At 42.4% G+C, this 17,601-nt stretch overlaps 1 protein-coding gene and 1 non-coding gene across 2 annotated transcripts in view; both read left to right on the top strand.

Moving 5' to 3' along the window:
• SLC16A2 (solute carrier family 16 member 2) overlaps positions 1 to 17,601 on the top strand; it is a 147,179-nt gene that overhangs the window by 13,090 nt on the left and 116,488 nt on the right. The gene's annotated exons all lie outside the window — the stretch shown is intronic.
• Positions 17,083 to 17,265, top strand: LOC138766684 (U2 spliceosomal RNA). The gene has a single exon (XR_011358735.1). It is a non-coding gene; the product is annotated as a U2 spliceosomal RNA (small nuclear RNA).

Raw genomic sequence — 17,601 nt, 5'->3', positions numbered from 1 at the left:
TTAAAAACAATACGCGGGCAACCATTGCCCCCACAATATATTCATAGTAGAAAACACCTTTAAGAACAACATCTCTCTCTCTCTCTTCTTGAGACTATAAACATTTATATATTATATTTCCAAATACCTACGTATCATTGTCCGATACACCACTTCCATTTCCGTCGAGTTATCCCCAGTCCACCTCCACAACTACATATTAATCATTTTACAACTTCTGATCCCACCGTACCACCCAAATCATAGCATTACTATACCTATTACTCATCATCTACCTCGTGCCCCGTTTGGCCGCCCAACCTCAGACACCCAGCCCTACTCTTCAAACCTTTACCTCCTCCACTCTTTTCATATCTACGAAAGAATAGTCTTTTGTCTTACTCCCAAGTATCAGGAGTTCTTAAGCCAAGGTCTGTGTCCAGCTAAGCGAACAGGGCGCGAGGAACCCTCCTCATCTATTCTCCCTTTTGTTACTAGGGTGGTGTGGACATGGAATAGCCCTCAGGTTACATCCACCACAATATTATTATATATATCTCCTTTTGCTAATCTTGTCTTTACATGCGAAAGTCCATGTTATTCTCACCCACCATCCCCCTTCCTTCCCGGTCAATTGGAGGACACAAAATAAATAAATAAAATAAATAATAATTGAAAAAGAAACAAAAACGCGCACACACACACACACAAAAAAATAAATAAATAAAAGCCTATAAAAGCTATTTTAGTTAACCCCCGATGATGCCCCAGTGGTGCTCCGGTAGCTGTAGTTAACCTCCCCCAATGGTGCCCTGGTATGGATGTGCGCGCTGCACACAGGTGCACAGGCTGCATTGGGGGATCTCGGGGGGCTGGAGGTTCCCCACCCCTGGTCCAAGGTTATGCATGGATCTATGATTCTGGTGCATGTTTTTTATTATGACATTTGGCTCATGTTGGACGTGTCCAAAAAATTGTCCCAATTGTAAATAAGGGTTTACACCACTTTTGTCTTTGCTTATAATACTGGACTTTTACTCGCCCAAAAAATATCTAGTTGACTTCATAAATATGTCTTATATCGAAATGGATTTTCTACTTATTTGAAAGAGTGTTTAGTGTGGCACATTTTAATATTCTTTCTGGAACAAATATAGTAGGGGGCAGTATTGTAGTGGTTGTCTGGAATAGGCAGAGTTATAGTTTTTATAATTCTGTTTATTGGGGGTGAAGGGGTTATATTCTTGTATATAAAGGCAGTATTATACTAGTTAATATAGCTTGGTAAACCAGTGTCTGAGGTAATAGTCCATTATTTTTATACACATTCAAATTTGACAACCAAAGTTTTATTGCAAAACAATGCTAAAAAACAAACAAAAACCTAGCCTTGTTTAGTAGCTATATAGTTGTGAGAGACTGTGCACTTCAGCCTCAGCTCTCATTGAGGCTAAAAGGATCTGAGGCTGCAGTACACTAATGTCACCACTACATAGTGAACAGAGCCAACTGCTTCTGACTATTTTTACTGTAGCATAGCCACCAAACAGCTGATTAGCAGGGAAGATGGGTGTCAGCACCACACACAACGATCAGCTATTGAGAGCCTATGCTGTGGACAGCCCCTTTAAATGTGTTGCTCTTGATAGGCACCAAGGAAAAGGACCAAAAACATATCAAGAGCAACACATTTAGGCTGGGTTCACACTACGTATATTTCAGTCAGTATTGTGGTCCTGATATTGCAACCAAAACCAGGAGTGGATTAAAAACACAGAAAGGCTCTGTTCACACAATGTTAAAATAGAGTGGATGGCCGCCATATAACAGTAAATAACTGCAATTATTTCAATATAACAGCCGTTGTTTTAAAATAACAGCAAATGTTTGCCATTAAATGGCGGCCATCCACTCAATTTCAACATTGTGTGAACAGATCCTTTCTGTGTTTTCAATCCACTCCTGGTTTTGGTTGCAATATGAGGACCACAATACTGACTGAAATATACGTAGTGTGAACCCAGCCTTATAAATGTGTTGCTCTTGATATGTTTTTGGTCCTTTTCCTTGGTGCCTATCTGTTTTATTTTTATATTTTGCCTTATAAAGACACTAACACCATTAACAAATGCTTGTCACTTTGGAGTGAAGCCTATTTAAGCTCAAAACCTATTTCAGTCATACAACACTACAGTAGGTCTTATCCATTAAAACAAACCGCAAGAAACACCTTCTCAAAAAAGGTTCCTATACGTTGCTTCTACTGAACAGACACCTACAAAACATCACATAGTTTCCTATAAGTAACAGAATCCTTCCAAGAGGTGGGACAGCCTCCTGTGATGCTGGGAATTCGGACACCAGCCACAGGTTGTATTGAGTCTTTGTTACCACATATGTCTGTTTTAGGAAAGGTTCATAGAGGTTTTTGCCTCCCGCTGAATCAACACAGTAGAATTTCTTTAGGTTAAACCTGATGGACTCTTGTCTTCTTTCAACCTTATTAACTAGGTTACTATGTTACAATCTCTTACATGTCTGTTGTATTCCCCCCCAAAGTATTTTAAAGGGTAGTATGGTGCTACACATTTATTCACTAAATAATATACATTACAATTTTCAACATAAAACCAGGTGTATTCGGACAGGGTGCAGACGTTGCGCTAGCAGACGCCACGGAGGTAAGGTGACAGGCTGTTTCACACCTTTACGGCGCTTCTACGGACCAGCCGGCCGAAGCGCTCCAGCCCTCCCTCATGCCGGAATGAGGGACAGCTGGAGCGCTTCGGCTGGCCGGCCTCCTGAAGATTACATCATTGTCCCAAGATGGCGGCAGGGGTCGACAGTAATTCGGTGAGTATAATGCACCACACTTCCGGGGGTGGGGGAACACAGGGAAGGGGGCCATTCACTTAAATAAAACACATTACAAAGTTGTATAACTTTGTAATGTGTGTTATTTAGTGAATAAATGGGTAGCACCGCAATTCCCCTTTAAGGCATTTTCACTTAGAACTCTTGTGCTGTTCCTCTGTTATTTTTCTTTGAAATTTGAAAGCTGACTGACAACCGGGTGTTACCAGTGAGTGGTGTGTCCCTGCACTGTCTGACAGTATCCAATCAGTGTTGCTAATATCAGACTATGTAAGGACACACCCCTCTGACAAGGGAATGGTAACACTCTGCTGTCCAATGCTTCATTTCCAGGTGTAGCAAATGGATGTCACAATGCAGAACTATATTTAGAATTGTATTCCCCTATCAAGTTTTTACCTAAAATGAACACATCAGGAAAAAGATAATTTCTTCATTTTAATTCAGATATAGTCAGGATTATCCAGATGTTTAGTAGGTAACCCCATATTAGGAGAATAAATCTAATTAAGAAGTGTATTCAACCTGGTCACATCTCTGATTTACATGAGTGTTCACACCTTCAGTTTTTTCTTTTTTTTTATAACTCTCTATTCCAATGCCATTTACTCTCTTTCTCTTCCAAGCCAAGTGACACTGGTGCATAGTCAATTAATGGGATATAATGGAGGGGGGTGAGAGGGGGACAAACGCAGCACAAAGTCCATTCTCCTGCATATCAGGAAAACGGCTGAACACAATGATGTAAGTAATACATCAATCTACTCAGTTTTTCTAGTCACTTGTTTATGCTGCCCTCATTTGAAGGAGCGTAAACCTAGTAGGAGATTGTTTTTAAACAGGGTTGGCGATGGGTTTCAAGTAGGGTCCCCTATTAGCCCTGTTCCATAGTCGATACTAACTGTGGCATCTATATGGTTAACCTGCTGAGACTTGCACAGCAGAAGCCCAGCTGTGTTTGACAGATGACTCCCATGGCCGGTCAAATGGTCTCCTCTTTTGAGCTCACCTTATTGCCGGGACGAACCAGTGTACCTTGGAACACTAACTACATTGCTGCTAGGACATACTGGTATGCCTTGAAGCAGGAAGGTATTACAGTCAATGGGATCTGTTGGGTGTCCATCATGCACTGAACCGCCCAGCTCCGTTTCCATGTAGTCCCCTAGTGGACTCTAGAATAGAGCCTCTGACATATGTGAACTAAATACAGCTACTGTAATGAACATTGATGACAATCCCATTGCATGCATACATACATATCTGAAAGCTCTGGTTGTCATTGACACCTGTATGAGCAGCATCTTGTGTGGCTACTTGTGCACTGTGAACAGGTACACGTCAATGACTCATGTACACATGCATAATGCATAAGTTGCATAGTGTGTGTTTTGAAGCTGTCACAAAAGGAGAAGAATTGAAAGTAAATATTAGCAATAATTAATCAAAAGTGCATATGTACCTCCACATAGATGAGAGGGCACATTTGTGAAAACCTGCATTTATGAAAAGTTATTTATTATACATTAACACATTTCTTTTTCCAGTAATTTTGGAGCAGACAATCTTCTGTAACCCATTTCACCAGCTGTAGATGTACACTACCTGTGCATTGTATGTTTCTAGATCTCTAACATCAAACAATACCACAAGTAATATTCACACAGTGAGTTTTGTGCTAGAGTTTGAAAAAAAAAAAAAAAAAAAGAACTGTGTGGCCTGTTGCACACTTCCTGATGAGTGTGTGCTGTGTGCGGCCCCCAGCCCATATCACCTGCCTCTCACAGTGAGTAGGGTCTGCTCTGTTCACAGCCACTTTCTGCAGACATTCACCAGACAGATGGTTTGACTTTGTGAGGAACACCTCCCTGCCATCATACTTCCTCTGTGGCCTTTGAAAGGACTTGATGGGGGGGGGGGGAGTAGAGGCAGATTGTTGGGAGCTGGCTATTGAGAAGAAGCATGCTAGGTTTGCTGCAGGCCTATTTTCACTGTACATTCCAAACTCTCTTGGAATAAGCCTTTCTAACACTCTCTGCCAGAAAGAGCTTTATTATGTTGTTGCTGTTTTTGATGACGAGAGTGTTAAGACAGTACATGCAGGGCCGCTTTAACCAGAGGGCACATGGTGCACGTGCACCGGGCCCACTGGTTAAAGGGGCCCCCCCGAGCAGGCCGGCCGTTGCTATGTGCGACCAGTGCGGTCGCACAGGGCTGCGGCCACCAGCCTGTCAGGGGGGAGCGCCATGGATGGGTAATCTACTTACCCCTCCATGGCGCCCCCTGCAGGGCCCCCCCGGCGTTCGCCGCTGCCCCCGCCCGCTGCTGCTGCGGCGCTTCAGCGCTGCAGCAGCAGCGACACTGACAGAGAGAGAGCCATTGGCTCCCTCCCTGTCAGTCACTCTTGTGGCCGCACTTCCTGCGGTCACAAGAGGCCGCACTCTCCCTCTAGCGCCCGACGTCACTGGAGCGTCGGCGCGAGGGTGAGGGGAGTGCAGCCTCTTGTGACTGCAGGAAGTGCGGCCACAGGAGGGAAGAGAAGAGGAACGCGTGGACCTAGGTGAGTAACAGTGTTTGTTTTTTTCAATGTTATATGGGAGGGGGGGCTATATACTATGGGGGAGCACAGGGGAGCTATATACTATGGGGGGGGCACAGGGTTCTATATACTATGGGGGGCACAGGGGGCTATATACTATGGGGGAGGACAGGGGGCTATATACTATGGGGGAGGACAGGGGGCTATATACTACTGGGGAGCACAGGGGAGCTACATACTATGAGGGAGCACAGGGGAGCTACATACTATGGGGGAGCACAGGGGGCTATATACTATGGGGGAGCACAGGGGGCTATATACTATGGGGGAGGACAGGGGGCTATATACTATGGGGGAGCACAGGGGGCTATATACTATGGGGGAGCACAGGGGAGCTATATACTATGGGGGAGCACAGGGGAGCTATATACTATGGGGGAGCTATATACTATGGGGGAGCACAGGGGAGCTATATACTATGGGGGAGCACAGGGGGCTATATACTATGGGGGAGCACAGGGGCTATATACTATGGGGGAGCACAGGGGAGCTATATACTATTGGGGAGCACAGGGGGCTATATACTATTGGGGAGCACAGGGGAGCTATATACTATTGGGGAGCACAGGGAGCTATATACTATTGAGGAGCACAGGGGTCTATATACTATGGGGGAGAGCACAGGGGGGCTATATATTATGGAGCGCACAGGGGGGCTATATACTATTGTGGGAGAGCACAGGGGGCTATATACTATTGGTGGAGAGCACAGGGGGGCTATATACTATTGTGGGAGAGCACAGGGGGGCTATATACTATTGTGGGAGAGCACAGGGGTCTATATACTATGGGGGAGAGCACAGGGGGGCTATATATTATGGAGAGCACAGGGGGGCTATATACTATTGGGGGAGAGCACAGGGGGGCTATATACTATTGTGGGAGAGCATAGGGGTCTATATACTATTGGAGAGCACAGGGGGGCTATATACTATTGGGGGAGAGCACAGGGGGGCTACATACTATTGTGGGAGAGCACAGGGGGGCTATATACTATTGTGGGAGAGCACAGGGGGGGCTATATACTACTGGGGAGAGTGCACAGGGGGGCTATATACTAATGGGGGAGCGCACAGGAGGGCTGTATATAACTGGAGGAGCACATGAGGGGCTATATATAACAGGGACACCTTAAAACTATGGAGGCACAGAGGGGTGTAACTATGTAGGGGTACAGAGGGGTGTAACTACTGTATAGGGGTACAAGGGACCTAACTACTGTATGTGTTGGAGCCTAAAATATTTGTCTGGCAGATTCTGGAGAGAAGATTCACAGCCAGGAGAAGACTTCAAGGTGGCCCAGGCTGGATGGAGAGAAAAAGAAAAGGTGACAGACTCTGATCGGAGAAGACGCCTCCGGTGAGTCACTGGATGTAACTGCACTCTGTTATAGGGTTGTAGTGTTAGGGGTCATGATGTGGCGGTATTATGTAATGGTATCATTGGTGATATCTTCCTGTTTTGTTCAGTGCAGTTTTTATGTAATATGTAATCACTGTATGGTGGAAATAGTGTTATAAGGTAACTACTGTATGTATTGGGGCTCTTGATACAGTGTGGGGGCAAATTCAGTACATTATACAATGTGCCGAAAGGGAAGGGGGGGCCCACTCTTGAGGGCTGTGCACTGGGCCCACCAATGTATTAAAACGGCCCTGAGTACATGTGACCTGCAGCTTGATCTCCTCAATGATCAGAGTGTTGTCCAAGGTAAACAAGAATGTCTGAATGTCACCTTTCTCCCTATATCCTTTTGGTAGGATTGAGTCTGTTTATTCTAGATAGGTTTTGCAGTCTGTTTTTACCCTTTTGTTTCTAGTTTACATATTTTTTTAATAGGTTAATGAGTTCTTACCTGTTTTTAATTTTTTTTTTTATTTTTTTTAGGGATGCTAATTATGAGGTAAACTCATTCTTACCTAATGACTGTTGACCCCAGGATTTTCTGTGACAGACATTTTGTGACAATGACATTATCAAGAGGGAGGCGGGTCTAAGCCCTGTTAGGCGAGCCTCTCTTTTTTTAGATGACTCAGGTTGCTCAGCTCTGGCTGAACAACTGTAAGTTATCTAACAGTTCTACAGAGTCAGTTAGATATCACAGGAGACAAAGTGCATCATGGGAAACCCCAAACCAGGAAGTAAAGAAAAAATGAAGACACCAACTGGAGCTTCATTTCATTTTCATTTTTTTTTTTTATCAGCGCCGAAGTTGTCCTTTAATAGACAATGTCAGGCAAATCGCAGAGGGCACAGGATAATGGGAACATAACCAAGGAATATTTACCCTTCCTCGTGCCCCCAAAGCGCAGTGCCATCGCTCACTGTCGGTTTCTGGTCTCTTTTCTCCCACCTCTCACTGCCCAGCAGAAACTCTCCTCTTAGCCAGTAAGTGACTGCAGAGGTTTCCCGCCCTGTTCTTTTTACAGTCAGATCTTTTTAATTAAAAACAGTTTTTTAAAACAAACAAGTACATGCTCAACTTCCAAGGTTCATCATCAGAAGAAACAAAGCACAAAAGGCATATCAATGGCTCAGCAGGCATTGTGACCCCATACACTCTCCTTATCAGAGCTAATGCCTCACACAAGTAGTTCTCCAACTCCACATTTGGTGTACTATATGGGCATTGTCTAGTCCAGTGCTTCTCAAACTTTTTCTATTGGAGACTCGCCCAACAGACCAAGGCAATGCATGGGCCTCACCAGACTGATCCAGAGGGTGCCTGGGCCTCACCATCTGTGGTGAAGTCCATTTAAAAGTTGAAAATAATGCTAGAGCTAGCTTTCACTCGTCTCCCAAGCTCTATATACTAATAAAGCAAGTACAAAATAAATTAATAATGTTAATTAATAAATGTTACTAAAATGGAGATTTTTGCAAATATAATGCATAAATGCAATAAATGCATAAAGTCAGGATTATGCCATAACGGAATATAAAGTACAATTTAAGAAGATTTCATCTGAGCCCACACTTTTCTACAAGGATTGTTTGTGTGACTCAGCCACTTAGTTTATTGTGCCGTGTAAAGACACTGCTAACAAGCGCCTATCTCGCTGTTTGGTGCTAGTTTGTGTTAAGACCTGAAGGACCCTTAACCATGTACAGACTGCTTATAGTAAGATGACTACGTCTTGCAGAGCAGCAGTTTTTTCGAGCCTTGCACAGACAGTGGATACCTTTTGTAAAACTAACAAAATATTGTCACAGTTAAACTAGACCATGTTTGGCCCACTAAAGTCAATGGGGGGGAGTTATCAAGATTGGCATCTCATACACTGGTCTTAAAGGGGTTGTCCAGTGAAAATCTTTTTCTTTCAAATCAACTGGTGTCAAAAAGTTTATAAAGATTTGTAATTTACTTCTGTTAAAAAATCTCAAAAATCTCTTCTATACATAAGCTTCTGTATGTCCTGCAGAAAATTTTATTTTATTTTCAGTCTGATACAGTGCTCTCTGCTGACATCTCTGGTCAAGACAGGAACTGTCCAGAGCAGGAGAGCTTTTCTATGGGGATTCCCACAGAAAACCTCTGCTCTGGAGAAACCTGGTGAAAAGAAAGTTATGAAAGTGTGATCAGATGAAATATCAGCTCTAAAGGCAACCTTAAACTTCTCATACCTTCATTGACCAAGATTTCTTGGAGTTTTCTCTGCAGTCACTATGAGCTGCTGGACACTCTTTCTGTTTCGCTTTCACTTCTCAGCTATGTTACTGTGATGCAGTGTGCTGATGGATGAAGGCTTGTGTGCAGGGGCAGTGTTACACAGAAATATGAGATGGATTGAACAAAGTTAAAGTGAACCTGTTAGGTCATTTACAGTATGTTGTGGAGAGCAATATAGAAGCTCTGATAAGCTTACATGACTGGCGTTTCACATGCTAGTCATAAAAGGAAAATATTGTCCAAGATAAAGCATCTAGTTAAACATGCGTCACTGTTATTACATAGTTATTACATTTAAAGATGAGTTAAATAATTTGGACCCAAATTTTACTTACTTTGATTCTGCCATATATTTGTGGTTTTCTTTGGGGGAATCTGTACAGGAGAACTTTATGTAAAATTCACACACACGTAGCTTACATGGGAACGGGAATAAACTTTACTGACGATCCTCTGTGCACATGCAGACAACACAAACTTACAACACTGTGTGCTGTGTTACAGGCCCAGATTCAACAAAGGGTGTAGAATAGACCCTTGTGTAAACTGTCCCCAGCAACCAATCACAGCTCAGCTTTTACCTCTGGTAAGGGGAGCTGTAATTGGCTGTTATGGGCCTTTTACAACAGGGTTTATTTTACATACTTTGATAAATCTGGGCCATAGTATTTGAATATGATATTAAGCACTTTTGATATTACTAGGGGATACGTATACAGTCCACTAAGGTACACTCTACTGATTTTTTACTGGTTTTTCACAGCATGGATCACTGTAGTGAATATAATTAGAAGACATTACTCACAGTACATTTTGATACTTCATTGCAGAGCCTAAGATTAAAAGATAGTGACTTGTAAGCCATGCACCACTGACCGGCCCACTAAGGGGCCATTAACTTTTTCTGGAAACAATTTAAATCTTCGCACTACTGTTCTGACACAGCATGTCATAAAAGTGGCCCAAAGATCTGAAGAGTTTTGGAGCTTTGGTATAATGATGCCTGGAGTTCTAAGGTGTGGTCCACAGTATACAGTCCGTGCATGGACTATATATGGTGGCCCCCTATATATAAATGGCCCCTTAGAGTCCAGTTGGCAGGAGAGGCCTTGTACAGCTACTCTCTTCTGGCTAGACGATTCTCCCTCTTGGAATAGAAACTGGAGGCCGTTCTTGGTTAAAGGAGAAGTCCGTTGAAAATTTTTATTAAAGTATTGTATTGTCCCCCAAAAGTTATACAAATCCTCAAAATACACTTATTACGGGAAATGCTTATGAAGTGCTTTTTCCCCTGCACTTACTATTGCATCAAGGCTTTACTTCCTAGATAACATGGTGATGTCATGACCCGACTCCCAGAGCTGTGTGGCTGTGTCTGCTGGAGAGGATGATGACAGGGGGACACTGAGGGATACTGGGCACTGGAGGGACACTGAGCATCCCTCTGCCATCATCCTCTCCAGCAGGCACAGCCACACAGCTCTAGGAGTCGGTTCGTGACATCACCATGTTATCCAGGAAATGAAGCCTTGATGCAGTAGTAAGTGCAGGGAAAAAAGCACTTTATGTCCATTTCCCATAATAAGTGTATATTGGTGATTCGTATAACTTTTGGGGGCAATACAATGCTTTAATAAAAATTTTGGTCGGGCTTCTCCTTTAAAACCTCCCGAAATGCCACACAGTGCTATGATTACACATCCAACCCAGAACTGATTCAGGATAGACTTTAGCTGTGATTCTCTGGCAGATTCAAGGTTAACCTAACTTGCTACACAGCAGGCTTTGCTGGTAGGAAAACTAGTGAATTTTTTTTTTTTTTTTTTTTTTTTTTTACCCAAGAACATTTTTACATTTTTCTGCACAGAAAAGTAGAGGTTAGTGGATTTGCTTGCAGATCCACTTGCACATCTGCAACAGACATCAAAGTCTGCTTATGGCTTTCTGCCACAGATTCTTTGAAATATTCATGTCCTAGTCAAGTCTGACTTGTGTGACCTCTTGCAGGTACATGGGGACTAGAATTGGGAAACGCTGGTTTAGATTACACATAATAAATAGCTTATTACTGATAGCACCATACTACATCTAAAGTAAAGTGCACTGATTATTAGGCTGACTTAATAATGTGATTCGTTTTAGACTATATAGTATACACAGATTGGGCTTTTGATATTGTTGCTTTATAATTGTACATATTTGGGGACACTTTTTTGCATTCCTATAGTTGTTTACTTTCTTTACATTTTACTATATTTTGTATGTTTCAGTTATAGTGACAGCTAGTCTATTGTGTATATATAGATAGATTAGGTTTCACTAGGTTTCAAATGGTTTTAATCCGTTTGTCCTCCGAATTTGTTAATATATCATTTTGAGTACGACTTATTTGTGCAATGCAGTCCAATTTTTCCATCTACTGGTTCTGGTTTGTTGAAGTTATAGTCTACATGTGACAACTGCCTAAAGCCCCTTTTACACAGGGCGACTGTCAGTGCTTGTTTGCTCCTCCCTCCCCGCGCGCTACCGCCGCTACTACTGCTGAATCGGCTGATCATTGGCTTTATTACACTGATCTGCTGAATTGGCCTGATTCAGCAGATTATTGGTCTGAGAAATAGGACCCTAAGGTGGCATTCCTGTATTGCTTATACTGCATCTAGTCCAAACCAAACCCCCATGCAATTACCAGTAACTGCAAACGAGCACCAATTAGATCAGCGCTCACTGTATTGCCTTTGTGTAGCACAACCAAATGAGCGTCTGGGCTGCACAAGCGATCCCTGTATAAGTACTTTGCAATTGTCTACACAGGGAGATGTGCGTCCAGTAAGCAAAGATTTATAGGAACGCTCAAAAGGCGCAATTAACAGAGGATCAGGTGTTTTCCGTGCTCCTCGGCTGATCGCTGACTTTTTTTAAAATAAGCTGATTAAATGAGCATTTCTAGCAAAGCTTATTGCCTGATAAAAGGCTCTGTGAAAGGCCCCTTAGGTTGTTGTCATGTGTCGTTTGTTGGGAACACATTGCAGTTTTTGAGGCAGTTTTTTTTTTTTGTTCTGTTGTTTGAACCAAAGTCAGAAATGAATTTAAAAGACGTTTGGGGTGGAGTGAAACTGAAGTTTTTTGTTTTTTTTTAAGCTCTGTCTAAGACCAGCCCTAATTTGTCACCTACTTTTTTCCTGTCATAATGTTCTAAACAGCTGAAAGGATCTGTGAATAATCTTGCGTAGCTCTGCAGAGGGGAGCTTCACTTTAAGTTGTGATGGAATAGAAATGCAGGCCCGCACTTGAACAGGCTATGATTCAAGGCCAAGTAGGGATTACTAGAATACATGTTTCAAGGGGATTATTTTTAATTATGTAAGGATTAACAAATAGTTTTAATTATTTGTAACACATGATACAGTTTAAAGCTTTTTAGAATGTACTCATTTTTCTCCGAAAACATTGATACAGAAACCTTCAATTTGATTCAGCAATTTAATTAAAGATATGTTACCTGCTTTGTGCCCAGCAGTTTTCTAGGAAATCAACATTAAATCAAAGTGGTGCATACAATTGAAGATTGTTCTCTTCTGTTATAAGGGGATCACTTGTAAGGGCAATGCCAAGCGAATGGTGTGACAAATGTACTTTTCCAGCCAAGTCACTTGACTTATCATTGAATGGGAAGTGTTGCCTTTCTTGAGTGCACAAATGATGCTATTCCTTTGCCTCAGTGTGTTCTGAAAATACAGCACGTACAGGAAATGACTAGTGAATGAATCAGAGACTTTTATTTTTCTACAGATTTAAGATAAAGCCAAATAACTAATCTTCTGATGTTCCTTCAGGTGGTGTCACAAACTTGTCTCTATCTATCTGTCTGTCTATCTATCTATCTTTGTATAAAAATTCCGATGCAGTTCGAGCCAAAAATCGATCCAGCAATAACAGGAATTATATATGTCTTCTTATTAAAGAGGTTGTCTAGGGAAAACGTAAACTTTGTCTACTGCCTCCCCTTGCATAAAACCATAACCAAGCCATATTTATGCCAGCACCACCACCTCCTTTGCCCCTGCCATGCTATCTTCCGGTCCCTGCTGTGTTCCCATTCTGCCATTTTCTGCTGACAATCCTGTTCCTTACACAGCCAATCGCAGAGCTGTAAGGGAAGCAGGAGGTCAGTGAAGATCACATGGCGGGGCAGGGGGGCATTAGTATCACTTGTTTGTTTTATGCCAAGAGAAGGCAGTAGACAAATGTTAGGTTTTTACTGGACAATATCTTTAACCATTTTTTTTTTGTCTACCTCCTCTTCTTTAGTAGAATGTTTACAATATGTAAATGTAATTTGACTCTTTTTGATTAATAAATTGTATATGTAAATGTACTTTGTGCCACCTTTTTTTTTTGTCATCCTATTCAAAAACTAATATGAATACAAAAAAATATACTTTATACTTGTTTAAGATAAATATGGCTATTCTTGACATCAAAGTCTATGATGTGTATATACTAGTGCCTCTCGGGTTGGGTTTTTGGTTCACAATATGATGACTGTTCTTTCCGAGGCATGTATTCATTGGTATCCTGTCAAAATAGAAAGCTAATATATCTGAGTACCGATGAGCGCAAGTCCCCTAGACTTCAATAGTCTGTGTGAGTAACAAAGTTTGGGTCAATTTCAGACCTGAAAGTGTGGCTTGCTGCTACCCTCTGTAAAATACCTGAACATAGTTAGTAGACAATAATCACACTTTTGACCTAAACAAATAAAAAAGTTAAAATCATTACACCCCCATACTTGTATATTCCTGATAAACTGCAAAAATCCCACTGAGCACAAAAATGTATATCTGATTTAAAGGGAATCTGTGAGCTTTAATTCAGGTTTCAAACGGCTGCAAATAGCTGTTAGGATGAGAAGGCACATGGTATCTTTCATATATATTGCTGTGCTTTCAGAACTTAGAGAATTTCATTTTTTCTCTCCTATGCAAAGTGTCTAAGGGTTGTTCCCAAACCCGTGAAGTGCTAAGGGCTGTAATGCCTTTTTTACTTCCTCTGCCAGTCTCTAGTTTATTCTCCATAAGGCTACGTTTACACAGAGCAAAAGGGGCGGATTACGCGAGGAAATATTTCCGCCTGAAATCAACTGACGCTGAATTCCGAGCAGAATATAAGCAGAATGCAAGCAGAATCCCTGCGTATTTAGCTAGGAAAGTGTTCAGCTCGCGGAAGAATGAACATGTTCATTCTTCTGGCGGAAAGCGGATTAGTTCAGTGCGGAAATTCCACTGTGTGAACTGCAGAGCAGAATTTCTATTCAACACAATGGAAATTAGCTCTGCACCTATTTTAACGGCTGAAATTTCAGTGCTGATTCAGCGCAGAAATTCAGCTGCTTTTGCTCTGTGTGAATGAGCCCTAACAGGAATAAGAGATTATTCACACATTCATAAAAATCCGTCCGTACACGGACGTTGTTCTGCAAACTGGACCTGGGAGCTACCAGCATCATGAATAATTATGATGTCGGGGGGCTCCTAAACAGTGTAAAAGTTGGCCGTGCGCTTAGGGATGACACTCAAGCCTGGCTGGGAAAGAAGGTGAGGAAGATGACCGCAAGCAGCCACATTCCCTCTTCCATGACTGGATAAATGCACTTTGCATACATCATGAGCACCCACCAAATTTTGTTTTCCCTGCAGACATGGACAGAATGTGATTTAACAGATGAGGCATGGAGGGCACTATTGGAGCAATGTGCAAGTGACACATTCCCTTTAGTCATAAAGTGAGGTTCAAAGGTTAGCATACAATTTGTATGTATATGTACCCTGAGTATTGTAAAGTGCTGTGGAAAATGTTAGCACTATATAAACAATAAATGATAGAAGGAGGCACTCACCAGCAGTGTGTTCAGACCATCCGGCTTTTATTGCTGTGCGCAGGGGGAGCGGGGGAGACAAGGTGGGTTTACCCACCTTGTCTCCCCCGCTCCCCCTGCGCACAGCAATAAAAGCCGGATGGTCTAGACACACTGCTGGTGAGTGCCTCCTTCTATCCTTTATTGATTGTTCATACAGCATGTTTATTTCGGATTGAGCACCACCACATACCGGACCCAGCCTGAGATAGTGCCATCTAGTGGAGAACCATGCAGTGCAATCACTTTTTTTCTTTCATGTTGAACTATATAAACAAAGATTATTTTTTTATTAAAGGAGAAGTCCGGCGAAAAATTTTTTTTTATATGTTATTACTGATGGAAAGTTATACAATTTTCTAATGTACATTAATTATGGGAAATGCTCCTATACTGCTATTTCCCTTAATTTAGTGTACCAGGAAGTGTTAGAATTCTCTCAGAAGCAGTGACGTCACGACGAAAGGTGTAATTCCTATGGAGTGTCCAGCAGGGGGCGCACTATATATAGAAGTCAATGAGTACCATTGACTTCTATATATAGTGCGCCCCTGCTGGACACTCCATTGGAATTACAATGGATGTGTATGTAATGTAATATACAGTGTTTTTGATTGAATACATTTATGAAATACTTTGGGGAGCAAGTGTCCTTGCTCCCCAAAGTATTCCATAAATGTAAGCAATCAGTACATCACAGTAAGCCCGCCGCTACCGAACGCCCGCCACTGCCGCCGCTGTGGACTACTCTCAACTACTACTCTCCCCACCTGCTCATAGCATGTGCAGGTGATGGGAGAGTAGTAGCCGGGTTATATGGCTGAGATCGCCGCCGCGATGCCGCGCAGGGGAGCCGCTCATCACTGCAGCCATCATCCCCCTCCGCTCCCCCCTCCTCCTGCTTCCTTACTCTATGTGACAGCTGACTTCCTGCCTGGCCGCCGGCACGTGTGAACGGAGAGCGGCGGCCCGGCAGGAAGTCAGCTATCACATAGCGTAAGGAAGCAGCAGGAGGGGGGAGCGGAGGGGGAGGATGGCTGCAGTGATGAGCGGCTCCCCTGCGCGGCATCGCGGCGGCGATCTCAGCCATATAACCCGGCTACTACTCTCCCATCACCTGCACATGCTATGAGCAGGTGGGGAGAGTAGTAGTTGAGAGTAGTCCACAGCGGCGGCAGTGGCGGCAGCGGCGGGCGTTCGGTAGCGGCGGGCGGCGGGCTTACTGTGATGTACTGATTGCTTACATTTATGGAATACTTTGGGGAGCAAGGACACTTGCTCCCCAAAGTATTTCATAAATGTATTCAATCAAAAACACTGTATATTACATTACATACACATCCATTGTAATTCCAATGGAGTGTCCAGCAGGGGCGCACTATATATAGAAGTCAATGGTACTCATTGACTTCTATATATAGTGCGCCCCTGCTGGACACTCCATGGGAATTACACCTTTCGTCGTGACGTCACTGCTTCTGAGAGAATTCTAACACTTCCTGGTACACTAAATTAAGGGAAATAGCAGTATAGGAGCATTTCCCATAATTAATGTACATTAGAAAATTGTATAACTTTCCATCAGTAATAACATATAAAAAAATAATTTTCGCCGGACTTCTCCTTTAAGTGATTGCCAATTATATTTCTGGATGTTTTCTAAAGATCATAACTGTCACTTTAAAGTGTCACCATCATTTAAAAAAGAAAAAAAAGACATGTCAGTTTCTTTAATTCGGGTTCACTCTCTGCAAATGCTCCTCCGGTAAAAATTTAGGGTTAGGGTTAAAGGGCGATCAGGTTTACAGACTGGTAGCGTGATAAAATATTAACAGAATATTCTATAGTCACCTGGTTTGTCCTTATGGAGTCCATAGACCCATCTCCAGTCCTCATGCTGCCTTTGTTTCCTTGAACACACTGCAGCCAATCACCAAAACTAATCAATGTAACTAAATGATTTAACACAGCCTCAAATCTGCTGCACATCCTGTACATGTGAATGTTCCCTTAGGCTATGTTCACACACACACAAAATACCAAATCGCTTCTCGGCCTTTTGGCTAAGATCAAGTGTAGTATCTGTTCTTATCAGTTTAATATCTGATACGTCCCCGATCTGGGGGCCATCTATATTAAATGGATTTTTAGAACAAGGAGATGGAAAAAGAGCTTGCTCTGTCCTCTCCAAGCATTGACCTGTATAACAGGTGGGAAAAAAAAAATCAGTTTTATGCAAAAAGCAGGTGGTCATATTTGGGATATGTTCACATATTGTACAAACAGCAGCCATTCCACCATGAACAGCCGGAATTAATGATCATTAATTCCGACCGTAGGTAGTTTTAAACAACGGCCGTTCGCGGCAAAACAGCTGTTGATTGTACATTGTGCGACATATTGTGTTTGTTCATTATTTGGATGGTAGTAATCGATAACAGGTGTTTTCTATACTTTCTTATTTTAACCTTTAGCCTATAATGTTTTGATATCATGTTCCCCTTGGTTACAACCCATTAAGGTCATCAGGAAGCACTAGCAGTTTGTCCCTAATGAGCCTGT

Source organism: Dendropsophus ebraccatus, chromosome 10 (genome assembly GCF_027789765.1).
Source record: "Dendropsophus ebraccatus isolate aDenEbr1 chromosome 10, aDenEbr1.pat, whole genome shotgun sequence".
NCBI classification, from domain to species: Eukaryota; Metazoa; Chordata; class Amphibia; order Anura; family Hylidae; genus Dendropsophus; species Dendropsophus ebraccatus.
The sequence above is the reverse complement of the archived record's forward strand: the minus strand, read 5'-3'. Positions and strand labels throughout refer to the sequence as shown.